Below are 22,031 nucleotides of genomic sequence, written 5' to 3'. Positions count from 1 at the left end.
CACGGCATCGCAGTGTAAACACCGCCGCCATCTTGGATAACGCGGCGGGCGGTGGGCGAGCATATAATTATACCAAAGCCGCTCGCCGAGTGCTTCGCGAGCGCTTTCCTGCACTGCCCTAAGAAACGGCTTTTTGTCATTCGCACTGCGAGCGACCCGTGGCGAACCGCTCTGGGCAACTCGTCTCTGGATATACTGTGTGGGAGATTTTTCTTCTTCTTCTTCTTCTTCTTCTTCTTCTTCTTCTTCTTCTTCTTCTTCTTCTTCTTCTTCTTCTTCTTCTTCTTCTTCTTCTTCTTCTTCTTCTTCTTCTTCTTCTTCTTCTTTTTTTTATATGTACCAAAAAAGTTTAAAGACTGGGAACGTATAATAAAAGGGGTTACACATTTTTTAAAAGTGAGGTTTTTTTTTTTTACAATTTCAAGGAATGCTATGGCCAGACATATGTTATTTGTTTTATAGAAATAGTTACAAAATATGACTTAACGCGCTACTTTCTAAGATAAAGAATACATCTTGAATATCGGGTGTCAGAATAAAAAAACACCAAGAAAGGTAGGTTCTTTGTTCTTTCTTGTTTTTTTTATTCTGAATTTTGGAACGTTGGCAGTCTCTTTGTTTTTGGATTTTTTTTATGGGGTATCAGATTAAAAAAAAAACCACTACTGAAGAAGTTATTCCCTGAGGATATCATGTAAACGAATCAACAATAAAATGATCACATCTCAAGAAGAGTAATAGAGGAACAAACTATAACACAAAACACCATTTCTTTACTGGTAAAATATAAAGAACAACAGCACCAGCAATGACTTTGTACCCATATCTACATTTAGACCATGAAAAATAAAGAAAAATGTATAGTACCACTTAACGCACTATATTTTGAAATGCAATGCTTCTACTGCCCTACCCCCACCAATTTTGACAGGATAGAAAGCTTTTAGACTTCCCCTGAGAAAAGGTAAATAAAACTGACATGCAATTTTCAAATGATCATTTTTATGGAAGTTTAATAATTGCTAAGGAGATCAATAGTTGAAAAATTGTGCTTATGGGAGAAGATGCTGTATGACACTTGAATATGGGGTATGATACTTTTGCACTGAATAATTTAATAACATTGAAAAGGAAATAAAATAAACGATGTTCGAGCATAAATACATGATTTCAGTCATTTCTTTATTAATTCTGTATTTCTTCTTTGAGACACGTCAAATCTGTGAGTGATCTAGTTAAATTCTATTTCATTCTCTCAGGGGTAGACGCCAGCCTTAAGGAATATTCGTGGCAAAACAACCCACAAAACACACACACACACCCGGTATTAAATCGTGTAATTTCGAGTAAGCTACTCGGTTTGGTTTGGGGTGTGTAATCATGTCACCACATCGGCACCAGGAATACTTGAGTCATTAAAGGTCCAGTGATTCAAATTTTAAACGCGCCGTTTGGGTAATCTTTTCAGACTGTAATTTTAACTTCATATTGTTTGATAGAGAGAAAGAGAGAGAGAGAAAATGTGTGTGTGTGTGTGTGTGTGTGTGTGTGTGTGTGTGGAGTGAGGGGGGGTTGCGCTAGGCTTAGTGTCTTACTGTCCCTGTGATTGATTGGTTAATCGATTCCAAAGCCTACCCAAAAATCAAACAGGAAAAAAACACCCGAGCAGGAATAAAAGACCCCACACACAAAAAAACTAAAAACCCCAACACACTAGATCCCAACAATTTCATCGCTCCTCGACCTGTTCAAACAGCCGTCCCGATAGCGCATCAAGTATAGGTGACTGTATGTGGGAACAGCAGCGCGCACCAGATGCGTGCGTGCGCGCACGTGCGGAGCAGGCGCGCGAATCGATGGGGAGTGTTTTTGCAGCGCGTTGGGTTCTCAGGCATTGTTGACGCTCCCCTTCTATTCCTCCCATGTTCCCTCCCTGGAAGTGGAACGGGGGGGGGGGGGGGGGGGGGGGCGGAGAAGGGAGGGAGGGGATGGTACTCGTTGCAAGAATGAATGTGCTCAGCTGGGATGCAGATTTTGCCACACTGCTTCATGTCATTGTGGATTTGTATGGAGAAGAAGAGGAGAACAGAAAGGGTTTTTTTGAATGAAGAGAGAGAGAGAGAACAGAAAGAACGCGAGGATTGGAGAGAGAGAGTGACGTGAAATAGTTAGGAAGTGAGACACACCAACACGCAATCCAATCTATCCAAATACAATACAATACCACACCGCACTACACCACACCACACCAAGACACCACCACACCACACCAACACACCACACCACACCACACCACACCACAACACACCACAACACAACACAACACAACACAAGAACGTGACACAGCACAACACAACACCGTGACACAACACAACACGATACAATACAATACAATAGTCACGCCAAACAATAACAACACTGTTTGTACAAATCAGTACTCGGAACCATTTTTTCTCTATATTGAAAACGACGACAAGTGAAAGGTCGTAAACAAAAACAAAACAAGTCGCGTAAGGCGAAATTACTACATTTAGTCAAGCTGTGGAACTCACAGAATTAAATTGAACGCACTACATTTTTTTCACATTGACCGTAGTCCACCGGTAGTGCAAAAGGCAGTGAAAGTGACGAGCCTGTTTAGCGCGGTAGCGGTTGCGCTGTGCTTCATAGAACGCTTCACTGTACCTCTCTTCGTTTTAACTTTCTGAGCGTGTTTTTAATCCAAACATATCATAACTATATGTTTTTGGAATCAGGAACCGACAAGGAATAAGATGAAATTGTTTTTGAAGAAGAATTATTCTCATTTCATTTCCACCTCGAACGAAACTCAGTTTTCCTTTGAAAATATGGAGAGAAAAAAAATGTAGGAAAAAATAGCACAAAAATATTCCTCCCCGGCGGGGAATTGAACCCCGGTCTCCCGCGTGACAGGCGGGGATACTGACCACTATACTACCGAGGAGCTGTGAGAATTCTGGGTATTTTGCTTTAGATTTGTGTGGTGTTGTTGCTTGGGATATCGATTGTCGATTGGGATATCTGGATTAATCTTGTTAGACCATTTATTTTTTAGAAATGAACCAGAATCGGCTCGCGTGCATGTAACACGCATTCGCCAACCAATGCAAGGAAGCACAAATGCCTGACTATACATAGCTGAGCTTCTGTAATAGACACGTTGGAAATCAATTAAAGTCAGAAATCATTCACTTCGTTACTTATTCACTCACTTGCCTATCAATTACTCAACCACTCACTCATTCAACAAATCATGTAAAGTCGCAAAGAAGCTTTCAGTGGCAAACAAAACTTGGAACCTTCTTGTCTCTAAAGAGGACGCGTGAAAGCTCGTAAAAAAAAGAGGTAGGAATATAGGGGAAAAAAGTTTGCCTCCCCGGCGGGGAATTGAACCCCGGTCTCCCGCGTGACAGGCGGGGATACTGACCACTATACTACCGAGGAGCTACGAATGCTGGGTGCATTGTATTTTAGTGATCCGAAATGTTGTTGCTTGCGACGTCTTTGTAATAAAAGTGGGTCACCAGCAACGACCATATAACCGATTGAGATGAATAGACGAACAGTGGTAGGCGTGTGTATGTAATATGGAAGCAACATGACATTACAGCAACTCAATATATATATATGATGACACATAATCGACTGAATAGCGCAAGGCGTCTTCTTACTCTTACATGTATCCCGTTTCCCAGTAAGACCTAATCGATGTAAGGCCTAAGTTATTTTGAACCAGCCAACTACAGGACTCGTTCACTCACTAACATCTCAGTAACTAGTTCAACAAACCGATTAAATCACTCTCTAAAAAAAAGATGTGTTCGTGTTTTTTGTTTTTTTTCCAACACCAATTACCGTTTGTAAAATTTAAAAAATAATGACGTATGAACAGGAGAAATGAATTGTCCATCCCTGGTCTCAAACATGCCAACTATAATAACCGCATGTGCTAGTGCAGCACTAAAACAGTAGTACACACAATCACCATGAATAAAACAAATCGTCTTAGATAAAGCATCAGTTTGTGTGTCACAGTGTAAGACCTAATCGATGAAGGGTCTAAATCACTTTGAACCAGACAACCTACTGACTCGTTCTCACAATAACAACTCATTCACTAATTCAACTTATACTGACTAACTCACTCGGTCAAAAGAAATCTTTTCCTCTTTACTTTTTGGAACGCCAGTAAAAGTTTGTAAAATGTAGAAAATACATGATTTGTATGTAAACGGAGAAAGAAAGTGTCCTCCCCGGCGGGGAATTGAACCCCGGTCTCCCGCGTGACAGGCGGGGATACTGACCACTATACTACCGAGGAGCTGTGAAACTTCAGCAGATTACAGAAGCTATTATCATGTCACAGGGAGTATTTTACTCCTTTTTTGTTGAAAGAACATCGCGCTTTTGCTGGCGATATCTTGAAACAATCAAAATTAATACGTGACGCACTTACTCACCGGCTCACTAATTATGTACTGTCTGCCTGACTAACTGCATGACTGACTGACACTGCATGACTGCCTGACTGACATACTGACTGACTGATTGACTGCATCACTGACTGACTGACTGCATGACTGACTGACTGACTGATTGATTGACTGATTGTCTGACTAACTGCATGACTGCCTGACTGACTGACTGACTGACTGATTGACTGCATGACTGACGGACTGACTGAGTGAAAAAAAGTGAAAAAGCCTAACGGTTTTGAGGTTTGTGTTTCTGCAACTGTTTTGACATGTGCAAGTTATCCAGAGAGGGTGAATACAGCCAATGGAATTGTTTTGAGCGCTCTAGCGCCGTTAGTTTATCAGAACAGGAGGTGGTCCATATTAGGAGCCGGTCCATATTAGGAGCCCTTCCTCAATGTGCTCATTTTGAGCGAGTAGTGAAGATCAAACCACAATAAACATGCAGCGAAACAAAACATTTGCCTACAACTCATGTTTACGGAGATTTGATCTTGATTTATGACCACAGAGAAAAATGGTCTAATTTTGTTTCCTTTCTTTCTTTAATGGAGAGATTTTTTTTTTATTAAACATTACATTTATTATGATTTACTTAGAATCCTTTTAACAAAGCGTAGTTGCTTGTGGAATCTTTGGTTTTGTTTCTGAGATGTGTCACTCGGTTTTCACCATTTATTTTTACAGTTGGCTTTGAGGTATTAATAAAGCCCCACTGAAGAAAGTGCACTTGTAACTTGTCACTGTTTTGATCTTATTCATTTAAACACACACACACACACACACACACACACACACACACACACACACACACACACACACATCACGCAGAGAGAGAGAGATAGAGAAAGAGAGAGAGAGAGAGAGAGAAAGAAAGAGAGAGAGAGAGAGAGAGAGAGAGAGAGAGAGAGAGAGAGAGAGAGAGAGAGAGAGAAATATTCCAAGGGATTTTACAACATATCCTGAAAAAAAACTCGCAGGGTAATTTCTCGGGAAAGGTTTGGCTTATCCGAACTCGGATATGCACAAACTCGGATAAGCGAAACGATTTTTCATTCCCCGGGCGAGTTCGGCTTAAGCGTGTTTGACTGTATAACATATTTATATGTTTTTGGAATCAGAAAATGATGAAGAATAAGATGAACGTAATTTTGGATCATTTAAAATAAAAAAATAATTTTAATTATAATTTTCAGATTTTTAATGACCAAAGTCATTAATCAATATTTAAGCCTCCAAGCTGAAATGCAATACCGAAGTCCGGCCTTTGTCGAAGATTGCTTGGCCAAATTTTCAATCAATTTGATTGAAAAATGAGGGTGTGACAGTGCCGCCTCAACTTTTACAAAAAACCGGATATGACGTCATCAAAGATATTTATCCAAAAAATGAAAAACAAAATCTGGGGATATCACACCCAGGAACTCTCATGTAAAATTTCATAAAGATCGGTCAAGTAGTTTACTCTGAATCGCTCTACACGTATCAAAAGAGTGGAGGCGAATTCAGTATAAGAGCTGCCTTGTTTTGTTTACCGCGTACTGACAAAACAAGCGCCTGCTCGTCAACCGCTAAACGGTTTGTCTTTCGTCGCTAGCCTGCGGCAGAGTTGCAGTACTGTTGTTTATCTCTGGTGGCCACTGTTAATGATTCAGAATTTCGGAACCGAGTCTCAGTAAAAACTCTTGGAGAAGTCTGCAAAGCAGAGCGTTTGTGCTATGTATTTGGGGGTTTTGCAGACGACATTTTGAAGCATACGCGTTACCATGACTGCATCACAATTTTGTATTAAAAACTTCGATAAAGTATCTTAGTTGCACATTTTAGCAAGGTCAATTATTATACTAATTGGTCTAACACAGGTTAAATAGCAATCTGTTAAGTAGAGCTAAAGATATCAATAAGCACTGCCTGTAAAGCACACAATTCTCCCCCGCCCCCCAAAATGGTTAAAAAAATAAAAGAAGGGGATTTTAGAAACAGCAGCCAGAGAGAGGCCCGGGCGGGGGGGGGGGGGTGTGTTACAGATTGGAATTTGATTATAATTGGATAGATGCGCACTGCCAAAAAAAGTGTACTGTGTACTGTGTATTTTTGTCGAAAATATATGCATCTGTGTTAAAATTGTCAAAACTGACACACACACGCACAGACACACACAGACACACAGACACACTGACACACAGACACACAGACACCACGACCCTCGTCTCGATTCCCCCTCTATGTTAAAAGATTTAGTCAAAACTTTGGGGCCCGGGTAGCTCAGGTGGTAGAGCACTGGACTTGTGATCGAGAGGTCGCTGGTTCGAATCCGGGCCGGGACGGACACGGGTCAACTTTATGTGCAGACCCAGAGACGGTATCCATCTCCCACCCCCGTGTCACCACAATGGCACGTTAAAGATCTTGGTCATTCTACCATAAGTGCAGATGGCTGATACCACCTAAACACGCATACATCAAAAAGCCGTGAGGGCGTAGAACTCGAATCGTATAAACCAATTCATGTCCAATATAGGCAATTAAGACCTGACGGACAATAAGCTCCTTAAAATTTACTTTTTACTTGACTAAATGTAAAAAGTATAGAGAAAAAAATATTGAATTAAAAATTAAAATAATTGCCCTCCCCGGCGGGGAATTGAACCAAGGTGACAAGCGGGGATACTGACCACTATACTACCGAGGAGCTGTGATGATAGGAAGATTCTAAAAGGTATTAATCACAAGTTTAGCATTTTACAAGGGATATAATGATAAAATAAAATAAATACATCACGCACTTGCTCACTCATTATGTACCTGCCTGCCTGTTTGTCTGATTCACTGCCTGACTGACTGACCGACTGACTGACTGACTGACTGACTGGCTGACTGCATGACTGACTGACTGACCGACTGACACAAATGTACTGACAAGCCTGCGTTCTGACTAACTGATATATATTGAAATAGATGATTACCCGTTTCGCCGGGTACCGGAAGAAGTAGAGGCGAATACCCGGCTTCGCCGGGTGAGTGGCGCACCGTACGCGGCTAAAGCCGGGTACCGGGTGAGTGGCGCACCGTACGCGATTGACGCCACACGAAGGAAGGGAGATAAACGCGGAAAACACTGGAGAAGATAAGGAAGAGTTACTGAGAATGGATGTACAGAAAAACCATAAAAATCAAAATAGGTTCAGCGCTGCGCGCTTAGAGCACGTGTTGAAAATTTTCATCGACCAGATTGTGTCAGGGGTCTACCTGAATATGGCCACCAAATTTGAAGCAGATCCATCGAGAACTTTGGCCGTGCATAGCGAACACACACAGACAGACAGACAGACATACAGACAGACACACACAAGCCGTATATAGATATAGATAGGAAAAGTATCTCAACGTCAACATGTGAATGTTGTGCAAACAAAGAAACCCCCAAAAACAAAATAAACACACACACTCAAATTAAAAAAAAAGAATAAACAAAAGGTATAACAATCGTATCGTGAGTTTAGAGAACGGTCTGTTTTTGAATATGGAAAGTGAATACTTTAAAAAAAGAAAAAAGACTTTTTACGGGGGGAAAAAAAATGCCTCCCCGGCGGGGAATTGAACCCCGGTCTCCCGCGTGACAGGCGGGGATACTGACCACTATACTACCGAGGAGCTGTGAAAGTTAAGCAGATTTTACAACCAAATAATGATTACAAGGAGCATTTTACGAAAAAGTATTTTCCTGTCTATTGTATTGTATTTAGCATTTCTTTGGAACAGATTGATAAAGATCATTAACAAGGTACCTTACTCACCTACCAACTCACTCTTACTGACCGGGTCGGCTTGACTGCATGACTGAATGCAAAGAAATTGTAGCTTACCGGTAGAATATTATCTTTGCTGACTGTTCAATAGCTGCCTGCTTACTTGTCTACATGCACGATCGACTGATTCAGTGAATGGAAAGAAATGTGTTACATACAGGTGTAAGCTGTGTGTCGCGCAAGAGACATAAACTAAAACGGGAGTTTGTACACTAAAACGGTCAATCTTCATGTGAAACCTGTTAAATGACATTTGAATCTGGATCGAGCAGGTATCCTCCTTAGGCGGGGAGTTGAACCCCGGTCTCCCGTGGAAGGGACGAGAATATAATACTGACCACTATAATTATATATACTACTGAGGAGCTACGATAAGAATCTGGCTATACACATAATAAGACACAAGCAAAATGAGCATTTTATTCTAATTTCAATTGAAAAAGCCTTTGCTTCAAATGTCTTGATTAGATATGTTAGAGCCTTTATCATACACTTTATTATTTAACTTTTGTAAAATGTTGAAAGTACGTAAGAAAAAAAAAGCCCTCCCGCGTGACAGACTGACCACTATACTACCGAGGAGCTGTACAAGCAATGCCAATGGAGACTATACAAGATAGTATCACAAGGAGCATTTGGTATGAATTTTTTAATGGTGAAAAAGACCACTATGTATAAATTGAACCACATTATCTTGATTGGAAAGATGTGTGTTAGTATATATAACAAATCAAATTCGTTTTTACCGTTGGAAAGTATTTTTATTAGGCAGTTACAGATTAGAAGCATTTTTGTGTGAGTGTTCGAGGAACAAACAAAAAACCCGTTTATAAGCTAAGCTTGTTGTACTCTATAAGTTGTATTTTATTCATTGTGTGCGACATTGTTATTTGTAATTATTTGAATAAAATTGTTTGAGGAAAAAAAAGAAAAAAAAAGAAAAAAAAAGAAAAAAGAAAAAGGAGCATTTTACTACTCTTTTCTCGTTTTATTGCTGGGGATATCTAGATCTATAAACTAAAATACGTCACGCAGTTACTCACCGGCTCACATATCTTGTACCTTCCTGCCTACTTGCCTGACTCGCTGCCTTACTGACTGACTGACTGACTGACTGACAAAATGACACATATTTAAAGAAAGATTGTATGCCTGTCCGTCTGCATAAATGAACAAGTAATACCTTAAAATGACGAAATGATCCACTGATTGGCTTGAACATATGTCGATCAGAAGTTTTATTTTATGCATCAACAATGTCTTCCCCCAGCTTCATTTCTGGCTGATATCTAAAGCAAAAGTGTTAGAGAATTGGATAAAAAAAATATGCCTCCCCGGCGGGGAATTGAACCCCGGTCTCCCGCGTGACAGGCGGGGATACTGACCACTATACTACCGAGGACCTGTTGAAGCTTATTGCGAGCTAGGACTAGATTATCATTGTATTGTGCCTTGCGTTGCATTTTTGGCGTTGCATTTTTTTGTTGAAGTGTTAGAGAGAGAGAGAGAGAGAGAGAGAGAGAGAGAGAGAGAGAGAGAGAGAGAGAGAGAGAGAGAGAGAGAGAGAGAGAGAGAGATTGGATTGGAGAGAGAGAGAGGGGGGAGGGGGCGGTGGAGGATTCACCTATACTTCTATCTTCTCAGTATCTGCATGCATAACTGTTTGTTAGTACATGTAGTTACAACGGTTATTTTAACGACCTAGTGATGAGAACTATTTTCTTGTGACGACGTTGGCTTGTTACTAACCTCACAGGTTTTTTGTTGTTGTTTTGTACTGAATAAACTCTGTGTATTGTATATTTGTAAGGAGTGTATGTCTATGTACATAAATATGCTTACCCATACCAGGACAATTACGAATGTTTTTTCTGCAATAATTAAGTCGATTTAAATTCTTGTTCTTGGTCTATTTTGCTTTGGATAAAATAAGATACCTCCCTCACTCAGTCACTGACACACAGTCGACTGTCTCGGTGACTGGGAGGAAAACTATCGCACTGAAGTTGCATGTTGCGCATGCAGTAAAAACAAATTGCTCATCAAGAGTTTGAAGCAATGCCATTGTCCAGTCTTAAATGGTCAATAACACGGATACTGTAAAGTAAAATAAAACAAGAAATTCCTACGAGGTAGGAAAAACACCCCCGTCAAAGGGAAATAACCTTCTCAGTTGGTGGCAGTGACTGAGTGAGAATGGTTATTTCCCTTTGACCATTAAGATGTTCCTCTATAAGTCCTTGTATAATTTTAATCCACCAATAACTCCCTAACCGTGTGTTTGACTGGTCCCAATTTTTGTAAGGACCGTCTCAGGAATGTATAGAACCTGTTCACCAAGTTTGGTGACGATCGGTCCGTTCATTCTTGAGATCTATATGCGAACACAAACAAACAAACAAACAAACAAACACATCGAGCGAAACCTATACACACCCCTATACCGGGGGTGTAATAAAAGCCTCCCCGGCGGGCAATTGAACCCCGGTCTCCCGCGTGACAGGCAGGGATACTGACCACTATACTACAGAGGAGCTGTGCTAGGCGCATGCTCTCTGTCTAAATAAGGAAAAGCTTTGCATCCTGACAGAAAGGCTATATTTAGCTTATGAGTGCTGAATATTACCAGCTATTGTGTTTTCAGCGTAGCAATAGGGTCCGATATTTAGACGAGACAAGTATAATGCGACGAGTCGAAGACGAGTCGCATTATACTTGTTCGAGTGGGCGGGGATGTAGCTCAGTCGGTAGCGCGCTGGATTTGTATCCAGTTGGCCGCTGTCAGCGTGAGTTCGTCCCCACGTTTGGCGAGAGATTTATTTCTCAGTCAACTTTGTGTGCAGACTCTCCTCGGTGTCCGAACACCCCCGTGTGTACACGCAAGCACAAGACCAAGTGCGCACGAAAAAGATCCTGTAATCCATGTCAGAGTTCGGTGGGTTATAGAAACACGAAAATACCCAGCATGCTTCCTCCGAAAGCGGCGTATGGCTGCCTAAATGGCGGGGTAAAAAACGGTCTTACACGTAAAAGCCGTGGGAGTTTCAGCCCATGAACGAACAAACAATACTTGTTCGAGTCTAAATATCGGACCCTATTGCTACGCTGAAAACACAATAGCGATTATATAGCTGTTCTGACCTTGATATGTTGTTCCAAACTTACAAAATGACAGTTTTTGACTCGATGCGTTGATCTCAGGTTTTGATAGCAGACGCCGTTTCTTATGCGCATTAGTTTTGCGCAGGCGCCACACTGACTTTGGAAAAAAAACTCGATTTGACAACACAGCTGTTAAACAGCTTTTTATTAGTTCATTCGTATACAACAAAAAGAAGTTTGAGTTTTTTTTCATTTTGAACAAGACTACTTATGAAGAAGACCAAAACACAACATCAACGGAAAACTAGAAACAACTGAAGAACTAGGATGCAACAAGGGGAGGAGAAGAGAACAGCTAATCCGTACAACGCGAGCAGACGGCAAGAAGTTTTCAGTTTGGGTGAATAGCATTTATACTTGTCTCGTCATGAAGCGAACTTTTCAACTTAAGTTATAAACGACTACATGAATGTTAGTGCCATGGGTTGTACATCAATACTTCAGGGGGGAAGTGGGATATTTAGTGTGGAGTTACGAGATAAGAAAAGCCGAATGCGAAACTGAGTTTGTGTTAGTCGGCAACTGAGCTCACACAGGCACACAAAAACGGCTGTTCCGTTTTACTCCCCTGTTTGTACTACATCTTTCGACTTTGGGCATTTTGTGGTGTTTAGGGACAGAAAATAATTGGTTTAGTCCTGTTTCATCGGGAAGTTAGCAGAAAAGGGTATGCTATCGACATTTGTAAAGCTGAAAAACATTCCCGAGAAGAATTTCAAGTTGTCAGTGTATGCTGTTGTCGATAGAAACATCGCCGCGTGGTACAGATGGGTAAACCGGAACCATGCGTCTTTGTTATTGACAATATGCTTTTGGATATTGAGTAAAATGGCCGACTTCCGTAGCATTATGCTTTGATGATCGGAAGAGACCATCCAATCACAGCCCCCGAATTCCCCCACGTGTTCATCAGAATAGCTATATTGCTTCACACTATCTACAGTATCGCAATACTCTTGGTATACAGGCAAAACAAGAACATGAAGGTCACTCTTAATGTACTAAACATAACCGACTGAAATTGTGCCTTTATACCCACCCAGCCTGTTTTCTGCAGCAACGAAAACAGGTTGAAATCGAGAATGTGGTTGTTTTTATCGTCGAAGAGGTTGTATAAAGACTACCCAATATGGTGCCTTCACTCAATAACACGAATATTTGGTCGTTCGTTACACAATTTCTGTTCAAACTAAAAAGTTAGTTTATGCAGAAAAAAAACAGTCCAACAATAAGGACATGAAACAGTGCATTGTTGTGGCCTCCCTCTTTAGTTTTCTACCACTCTTTTTGGCAGAGACAGAAAACTAACTATTCGATCATGCAGCACACCAAGGACGATGCAAGGGAGAGAAACCAAGCCAGCAGGAGAGGCGAGTTGTCACCCCTGATACAGGCCAGATGACCTAGGGAGCGGTTACGGGTCGTGTTGTCAGCGCGCAGTCTCTCCGCTAGGTAGCGATGGGTGGTCGTTGCAGACGACAGATTGCGATTCTGTACAACGTCTTCGTGCCGCAATTTCGCGGGTAGATTTCAGTGAAAGGGTTTCTCCTTTCATTCTGATTCTGTTTTATACCGCTTTTGCTTTGAGGTTACTGAGAATTAAACGCAGAATAATGACATTTTGAGAATTGATTCATTGTAAGGAGTTGCTGAAATTCCAAGAATGTTCTGGTCGAAATGGCCTTGTGAAAATGTTTGCATGAATATCCATTAGACATCTAACTGTCAAGGCCTCACTCTCCGAATGATCAATATTTTGTGTCAGCTAAGTATTCTGTCGTTTAGGCTGCTAGGAGTAACTGGTGTAAAATAATGACCATGACAACAAACGGAGACTTGCTAAAAACTGACAAAGAACACTCGAACACGATGCTTTCAACCAACTTTCCTCCAACTTTGTAGCGATTTTCGTTGGAGTCAAGTCAGTTGAAAATCGCCGCCCATGTGAATAGATTAGTTTTAAGCAATGATTCTCCTCAGACTTGACCATTAGGGATTGTCCTGTTGTATTCGTTGTTTGAGAGAGAGAGAGAGAGAGAGAGAGAGAGAGAGAGAGAGAGAGAGAGAGAGAGAAAGAGAGAGAAGGAGGGAGAGAGAGAGAGAGAGAGAGAGAGAGAGAGAGAGAGAGAGAGAGAGAAGTCGGAAGTCGGAAGTCGGAAATTGTATTTGTTAGGCCTCCGGCCCATAACAAGAATGGTGACACATAATACAAGCGAACAATGCTTAAAAGAAGCAACCTTATGGACCTGCATCTTGCAACTGTGCATTTTCCAGAGAATCAGTGCGAAATCGTAGTGCTTTGTAAATATACGTTGCTAATTGTCTTACCACTTGGCCAGAGAGAGAGAGAGAGAGAGAGAGAGAGAGAGAGAGAGAGAGAGAGAGAGAGAGAGAGAGAGAGAGAGAGAGAGAGAGAGAGAGAGAGAGAGAGAGAGAGAGAGAGAGAGAGAGAGAGAGAGAGAGAGAGAGAGAGAGAGAGAGAAAGAGAGAGAGAGAGAAATGGAAGCATGCAACTCAGTGCTTTCGAGTGAGTTGTCAACATTGGAACATTCGCCGACAGGTTGTCTTTCAGCTTTTATATCTAAGACGACGAAGGGAAAGAAGAGCAATGCATGAAAACAGGTTGTGGACTCGGGCATGGATCGGCAGGCGACACCATTATGGTGTATTTCATCGCCTGCTCACGGAATTAAGCCAAAGATCTTCTACTGCTACGCTAAGCGTAGCAGTAGAAGATCTTTGACTGAGCCTTGAAGATCAGCCTGCAGTTTCGCAACGAAAGCGTCCAAGAACATTTTATTGCTGCGCGTGCGAAACGGAGTGCTTGCCGTGGACGCTGTAGATCGCTCCGCTGTTCTCTATCTACTAGGAGCTAGTTCATAGGGGGGGAAATGGCGACTATATCGTTTTAGGGTTTCATTTCGACGACACTTTCTTTAATACGACGGTTCTAGTGCATCAATATTTTAACTCTAGATAATTTTGGAATAAACTGACTGAAAATGTTTGTTAAAACGATCGTGTTCTACGACGTTGTCATCACAAATTTCTTCGCTTGTAATCAATGCCTGTTTCGACTGTCAAACTCGATCGGATCGCTCATTGGCTGACAGTTCGTCCGCCATCTTAAAACCGCTCGCACAAAAGCAGATCGTTTCCCATTCACAGAAAGAAAGGCGACTATCGAGGGCGTTAGCGCAAAGAAACGTAGGTCAGATCAGCGATCGAAACTACCTCAGAATGCCATTGGTCTGACACATCGACGCAACCATCTTTGAAGTCATATCGAGGATCAAATGCAAACGCCGCTTTCATTGGCTAAAGCTAACCAATCGGTAAATGCGATAAGAAAAATCTGCACTAGTCACTCACGAGTATAGTGCAGCGTTCAGCCGAATTTTTGAGTCACTGCTAAATCTGTCCTAAATCGAACCTAAATCGTTTGGGTCGTTCACATTGCAGACGTTTTGCCAACTTGGCCATGCGCGACTCGTGAACGATTTCAAACCAACTAAAGTTGGGGGAAAGTTGGTTAAAAGTCTACCATGTGAACGGCACTTAAGGTGGTAATCGAGCTACTGCTTTGTTAACTTCAAAACTTCTGTCGGCGAAATAACCTTTGCTTTTGTTTTACGCGACCTATGCTCAGTCACGTAATGGAGAGTTTCAGGGCGACAGAATAAGCTTGACGGAGACATCATGGTAGCTGAACTGTGGCTTGGTTTTACACGCTTTACAGAAAAACAAAGAGATTAAAGGCTCACGGCGGCGGGATGATGTCTGGTGATGAATTTATTAGTTCATTGTTTTAAGGGAGAGATAACATCGCATATATATATATATATATATTCTGATGAGACACAATAGTGTCGAAACACGTGTCTGGTCTAGGTACAAATACAATGGTCCTCCTCAGGACTAGATTACCTTGCGATACGTCCCTCACAAAGGGACTTTGCTCTGTAAATCTCGGTCCCCCTTGAGGAGGGTCTGATGCTCCCAATAGGCTGTCTGTGAAGGGATACTTATTTCTCTCTATTTCTCTGCTAAGAGATTTTAACAAATCTCGGAAGAAAGTCTCTGCTGACTTTCAATTGTTTCTTTCACAGTTTCTGATGTTTTATATATATTAATAGTGATTAATTAAAAATTAGTGACAAAACAAAGTCAAAAGATGTCCTATTCAGTATAAGGATAACAAATAATTATGCTATTCGGTAAGGATAACAAATAATTATGCTGAGTATTTTACAACCAACAAACAAGAAATGAGTCTTTTGGGTGTCATCCCAGTTTGCCGCAATGTCTAGTTACATTTTTTACATTTAGTCAAGTTTTGACTAAATGTTTTAACATAGAAGGGGGAATCGAGACGAGGGTCGTGGTGTATGTGTGTGTGTGTGTCTGTCTGTCTGTGTGTGTGTAGAGCGATTCAGACTAAACTACTAGACCGATCTTTATGAAATTTTTCATGAGAGTTTCTGGGTATGATATCCCCAGACATTTTCTTCATTTTTTCGATAAATGTCTTTGATGACGTCATATCCGGCATTTTGTAAAAGTTGAAGCGGCACTGTCACACCCTCATTTTTCAATAAAATTGATTGAAAGTTTGGCCAAGCAATCTTCGACGAAGGCCGGACTTTGGTATTGCATTTCAGCTTGGAGGCTTACAAATTAATTAATGACTTTGGTCATTAAAAATCTGAAAATTGTAATTAAAATTATTTTTTTTATAAAACGATCCAAAATTACGTTTATCTTATTCTTCATCATTTTCTGATTCCAAAAACATATAAATATGTTATATTCGGATTAAAAACAAGCTCTGAAAATTAAAAATATAAAAATTATGATTAAAACTAAATTTCCGAAATCGATTTAAAAACAATTTCATCTTATTTCTTGTCCGTTCCTGATTCCAAAAACATATAGATATGATATGTTTGGATTAAAAACACGTTCAGAAAGTTAAAAAGAATAGAGATATAGAAAAGCGTGCTATCCTCCTCAGCGCAACCGCTACCGCGCTTTTCTGGATTGTCAATTTCACTGCCTTTGCCACGAGCGGTGGACAGACGATGCTACGAGTGTACGGTCTTGCGGAAAAAAATGCAGTGCGTTCAGTTTAATTCTGGGAGTTCGACTGAGCTTGACTAAATGTTGTATTTTCGCCTTACGCGATTTGTTTATGTGTGTTCGTGTGTGTGTGTGTGTGTGTATGTGTGTGTGTGTGTGTGTGTGTGTGTTTGTCTGTGTGTGTGTGTGTAGGGGGGTGAGTGTGCGTGTTTGTCATGTGCCTCAGGTGGTGTGTGTGAGAGAGAGTGTGTGTGTGTGTGTGTGTGTGTGTAGGGGGGTGAGTGTGCGTGTTTGTCATGTGCCTCAGGTGGTGTGTGAGAGATTGTGTGTGTGTGTCTGTGTGTGTAGGGGGGTGAGTGTGCGTGTTTGTCATGTGTGTGTGTGTGTGTGTGTGTCACTGTGTGTGTCACTGTGTGTGTGTGTGTGTATGTGTGTGTGTGTGTGAGTGTGTGTGTGTGTGTGTGTGTGTGTGTATGTGTTATGAAATTATGGTTCAAACAGACACAGTCCAGTTCAACCGATGTTGGTGCAAAACATAAAACTTCCCGTCAACAACATTTGAAAACAAATACTTCAAAAGATTTGCATTATTTCTCGCAACGCGTTCAGTATTCGCTGATTTTTAACTCAAAAGATGGATGCTGACTTACATAGGGGTAAGAGAGAGGGGGGGGGGGACTAACGGTCTTCTGACGTGCACACTCTCACGTACACAATCACATAATGAACAAAACTTCTCCCTCCCTCCATCAAGCCTTGAAACCGACGCATCTCTTGCATAGCGCATCGGGCCCTTTCACACGCCCACCACCAAGGCTGTACAGCTGTGGCGAGAAAACAGCAACCGCAGCACTTGACGCCAACACCACGCCACACTACCAACACGAAGGCGGCACAAAATATTCCACTGCTACCAGCATTGCAGCTAGCAAGCCCCACGGTATCTTCGCTTCTTCTTTCTGTATGCTTCTCTCTCAACAGTCAACCTGCCATTCTGTTTTTCTTCTTCTGTGCATTGCGGTGCGTTCTCTTCACTTGTGTCGTCAGTGCCTGGCAGTATTGGTTGTCAGCAGGGACAGGAGACGCACCAGGAGAAGAAGCCACAACCGACAATGCAGCCTAAAGACATCATGCTTGCTGCCGCGCAAGCCGAGAAAAATTTCCCTCTTAATCTTCACTGCGCTGGCTGCAAAACCCCTCCGCGCGGAGGTGTTTTCAGACACATCAGACACAGGGTGCATGAAGGAAAGAGGTAGATGTGGAAACCTCGGAGAAAGAGGGAGAGAGAGAACAATGAGGGACTAGTCTAAAATGGCTAAAGAATAAACTCATAAAGAAAACAACTGCTACATGTTTATAAATAAACTGAAGTAAGAACATAGTATACATTTATATACAATACATTTGACTCAGTAGAGTACAGAGAGAGAGAGAGAGAGAGAGAGAGAGAGAGAGAGAGAGAGAGAGAGAGAGAGAGAGAGAGAGAGCGTGTGTGTGTGTGCGTGCGTGCGTGCGTGCGTGTGTATGTGTCAACTCTTATGTGTGAGTGTGTTTGTGTGTGTGTGTGTGTGTTAGTGTGTGTGTATGTGTGTGTGTGTGTGTGCGTGCGTCAGTAAAGGAGAGAGAGAGAGAGAGTGTGTGTGTGTGTGTGCGTGCGTGCGTGCGTGCGTGTGTGTGTGTGTCAACTCTTATGTGTGTGTGTGTGTGTGTTTGTTTGTGAGAGAGAGACAGTGTGTGTATGTGTGCGTGCGTGCGTGCGTGTGTGCGTGTGTGTGTGTGTGTGTTTGACAGACAGACAGACAGACAAAGAAAGTGGCACAAACGAGCGGTAGGGGGGACATTGTCATTGTTTGTGCATGTGTCAAGCATGACACAAAGAGAGAGGGATGCTGATTACTAATCAAAAGAAAGAAGGGCAGAAAGTAAGAACTGAAATTTCGAAGACGGAACCAATTAGATCTTCTACTCGCTACGCTGACGGGACCAGCAGGCCCCAACAATCGTAGACAAAGTTATCAGTCTGCAGTCTGTATACACTACCGCTATCGTAGACGTAGAGACGAGAGGCACGAACCAGGGTCGACAAACGCTTAGAAGCGCCGTTCGTGTAGCGCCGACTGGGCCGTTCGCAACCTAATCCCCACACTGTCGCGCTCCTACCGCTGGTAAAAGCGGACGCCTCAGTCGTGGGGGTTCAAGGATGGGGTTGGGGGTTAGTGGATGAGGGGGGGGGGGTTAGATTGACGGAGGTCGGAAGGGGGGGGGGGGGGTGGGGTGGGTGGCGGTAACGAAGGGGAAGTACGCTGACGGCGTCGGTCGGTCGGTCGGTCGGTCGTTTCTTGCTGAGCTGTGAAGACAAGTAGCCGCGCAAAAGTTTAAGCGCGGTTGGAGCCTTGGAGGAGACTCAAAGCGCGCTCTTCTTGTCACCGAGTTCTTGTCTTTCTGTTCTTCAGGGACTTGCGTGCGTGCCTTTGGTGCCCGCCTCTTTGCGCTACCTTTCAATCTCGCCAACCCCCACCTTCTTCCTCTGCTTGTCATCCCCCTCCCCCTCCCCTCCCACTCCCTCACGAGTTCTCTCAACGCCCTTCGTCCCCCGCCCCCGCCCCTTGCCTCATTTGGCGTCGCCAGGCGCCCAGGGCAACCCATGACCACTACGCCCCATTCTGCACAGAAGTCCGCCCCTTCGGTGTGTGTGTAAAGTCACTGACTGGTGAGATTGAGGGTTTGGTCGTAATACTAGTCATTGCCAATGTGTGTGTGTGTGTGTGTGTGTGTGTGTGTGTGTGTGTGTGTGTGTGTGTGTGTATGTATGTCTGTCTGTCTGTCTGTCTGTCGGTCTATCGGTCTGTCTGACTGTTTGTTTGTCTGCCTGCCTGTCTGTCTGTCTGTCTTACGTCTCTCTCTGTCTCTCTGTCTCTCTCTCTCTCTCTCTTTCTCTCTCTCTCTCTCTCTCTCTCTCTCCTCTCTCTCTCTCTCTCTCTCTCTCTCTCTCTCTCTCTCTCTCTCTCTCTCTCTCTCTCTCAGAGATTAGTATGATTGTAGGCGTATACTCTGAGAAATTTAAACTGTTAATGTCTCACCAGCAGACACAATTTCAACACTATTTGTCAAAGTTGAATTTTTTCCTGTTCATAGTGAAGAACGCACTGTCATAGTCTCAACATTTTCCTTGTGACAAGAAAAGAGGACGAACAAAGTTTAACGGATTTCCTGGTTCTGTTTATAATCATAATTAAAACGTGACGGTTCTAACTCTAAAATACTTGTAAGAATTGTCATATCATGCATATGATTGCATGGTCTGAGTGACTTTAAAACGAGCGTGTGCTTTTTTCAGGCTTGTTAACCGTTTGCACACCTGAATAATCTTTAGTTCAGTTCATTTCCTAAGTTATGGACAATGAACGTTTGATTTAAGTTCTTTTCTTTTATTGTTTCCAAACTGCTAATATATTTTTGTTCAATTTGCCACTTCAGCCCGGCTTCTATTGGCCGTGTTTCAGTCTCCTACAGGCTGATTTATTCTCATTAATTCTTCATTCTCACTAATTTTATGCATGAATCGTGTAACTATGGAACATTGTGTTTCATTCGTATTAATCTAAACATGAATCGTGTAACTGTTAAACACAATTTTCATTCCAAGTAAATTTCAAATTCTGAGCACCACGCATTGCAAAAGGAAAGACTTGAACATGAGCATAATTATACATGTGATCAGTTTTACTATATACTTGTGAGTCATTTTGCAAGTCTGAACTATCTTTGGGTTCAAACGCATACACTGTCTACGTTGTAGACTGGTGAGCTCCACTTATACTCTTGTATAGTTCGAGGAAATACCATTGTCGTGCATTGCGGCATTAGAGTCCGTTACCAGACAAACAACGGGAAGGAAAGAAGCGTCTGATAATTCTTGTTCCACTTCAGTGCGGTCTTCAGTCAAGTGATCAGTCTGATTCATTCCCACTAATTTATGCATAGTTTGTGCAATTGCTGACAATTAATTTTCATCTGGTTGTTTGTTTGTTTGTTCGTTCATGGACTGAAACTCCCACGGCTTTTACGTGTATGACCGTTTTTACCCCGCCATTTAGGCAGCCATACGCCGCTTTCGGAGGAAGCATGTTGGGTATTTTCGTGTTTCTATAACCCACCGAACTCTGACATGGATTACAGGATCTTTTTCGTGCGCACTTGGTCTTGTGCTTGCGTGTGCACACGGGGGTGTTCGGACACCGAGGAGAGTCTGCACACAAAGTTGACTCTGAGAAATAAATCTCTCGCCGAACGTGGGGACGAACTCACGCTGACAGCGGCCAACTGGATACAAATCCAGCGCTACCGACTGAGCTACATCCCCGCCCTTCATCTGGTAACTTTACACATTTTTGTCAAACCCATAGATGCGTGCAGAAATGAAACACCATAAAATGTGGTTGGTTCTCTTTAACTTAATATATTCTGAAACAAACGCCCCACACCAAATGCAACCCAACTCCCCTTAACCACACCCCCCCCAAAAAAAAAATCCAACTATAGCAAACTAACAACAAAAAAACTTCCTCCCAAAACGCTCCAAAATGTCTCTGCCTCAACAAAAATATATTATAGGCGTTGGTTTATGACAGTGTCGAATTGTGACACTGATGCTTTGAAAGTATCAAGAAAATCGCACAATGGTATGTGACTGTCGACTTTTTGGTTGTCTAGCTATTATTATCTTTCAAAATTCCCATACCCAAATATGCACTGCACTATCATTGCACTGCAATATTCTGTCGATTAGGCCTTTATTTTCTTCTTGACGCAACACTGAGTATTACAGAGACTAAAAAAAAAAAAGGTACAAAGCGCATTCTGTCAAATTCTTCAGTCCGGTTTCATTTTCTGTTTTTCACACACGTTTTGCACAGTTAATACACCTTTTATATGGCAACAAACTAAATGTCTCGCGGGTACACCACATGCAGTCGCAGCACACAGGAATAGAAAGCGTAAAGGCGGCTTTTATCAAATGCTCAACTTCTATAGTCACTAGTCTTTATCACACTATCTGATGTTCCACTTCTTTTCATCTTTCTAACGTTGAGCACAGTCATTTCTCCTGCTCCTATATCACGTTCTTTCACTTTCCAACTCATTTCATCTGTCTGCCTCTGAATTCGCCGGTGTCACGATTTCATCTTTCGCCTGTGTAGCCTACATATTTCCCCCTCGACATAATTATACTCAAGACTGAAATGTTGTTTCCTGGTAAAATTAAGAAGTGAAATTATTTATGGACGAAAAGCATGTCAGTTTCTTGCATGTGAAGAAAATTGGTGGTAACATTTAATAGATTTCACCCCCGAAATCGAATTCTTCGAAAACGTGTATTGAGTGGTTACGTCCCTTGAGTAAGAAGGAAAACATTTTAGGATGAATCAAATTTCTAAGTTATATAAAACAAATTGGTTGAACAAATTTGGCCCCAGGAATGTAA

General features: G+C 42.1%; 5 non-coding genes across 5 annotated transcripts; all 5 read right to left on the bottom strand.

The window, feature by feature from the left end:
• Positions 1-2,893: 2,893 nt before the first annotated feature.
• Trnad-guc (transfer RNA aspartic acid (anticodon GUC)) lies at positions 2,894-2,965 on the bottom strand. The gene has a single exon. It is a non-coding gene; the product is annotated as a tRNA-Asp (tRNA).
• Positions 2,966-3,393: 428 nt separating this feature from the next.
• Trnad-guc (transfer RNA aspartic acid (anticodon GUC)) lies at positions 3,394-3,465 on the bottom strand. The gene has a single exon. It is a non-coding gene; the product is annotated as a tRNA-Asp (tRNA).
• An 805-nt stretch (positions 3,466-4,270) lies between these two features.
• On the bottom strand, positions 4,271-4,342 carry Trnad-guc (transfer RNA aspartic acid (anticodon GUC)). Its single transcript has one exon. It is a non-coding gene; the product is annotated as a tRNA-Asp (tRNA).
• A 3,736-nt stretch (positions 4,343-8,078) lies between these two features.
• On the bottom strand, positions 8,079-8,150 carry Trnad-guc (transfer RNA aspartic acid (anticodon GUC)). Its single transcript has one exon. It is a non-coding gene; the product is annotated as a tRNA-Asp (tRNA).
• Positions 8,151-9,635: 1,485 nt separating this feature from the next.
• Trnad-guc (transfer RNA aspartic acid (anticodon GUC)) lies at positions 9,636-9,707 on the bottom strand. Its single transcript has one exon. It is a non-coding gene; the product is annotated as a tRNA-Asp (tRNA).
• Positions 9,708-22,031: the final 12,324 nt, after the last annotated feature.

This window comes from Littorina saxatilis, linkage group LG2 (assembly GCF_037325665.1).
Source record: "Littorina saxatilis isolate snail1 linkage group LG2, US_GU_Lsax_2.0, whole genome shotgun sequence".
NCBI lineage: Eukaryota > Metazoa > Mollusca > Gastropoda > Littorinimorpha > Littorinidae > Littorina > Littorina saxatilis.
The sequence above is the reverse complement of the archived record's forward strand: the minus strand, read 5'-3'. Positions and strand labels throughout refer to the sequence as shown.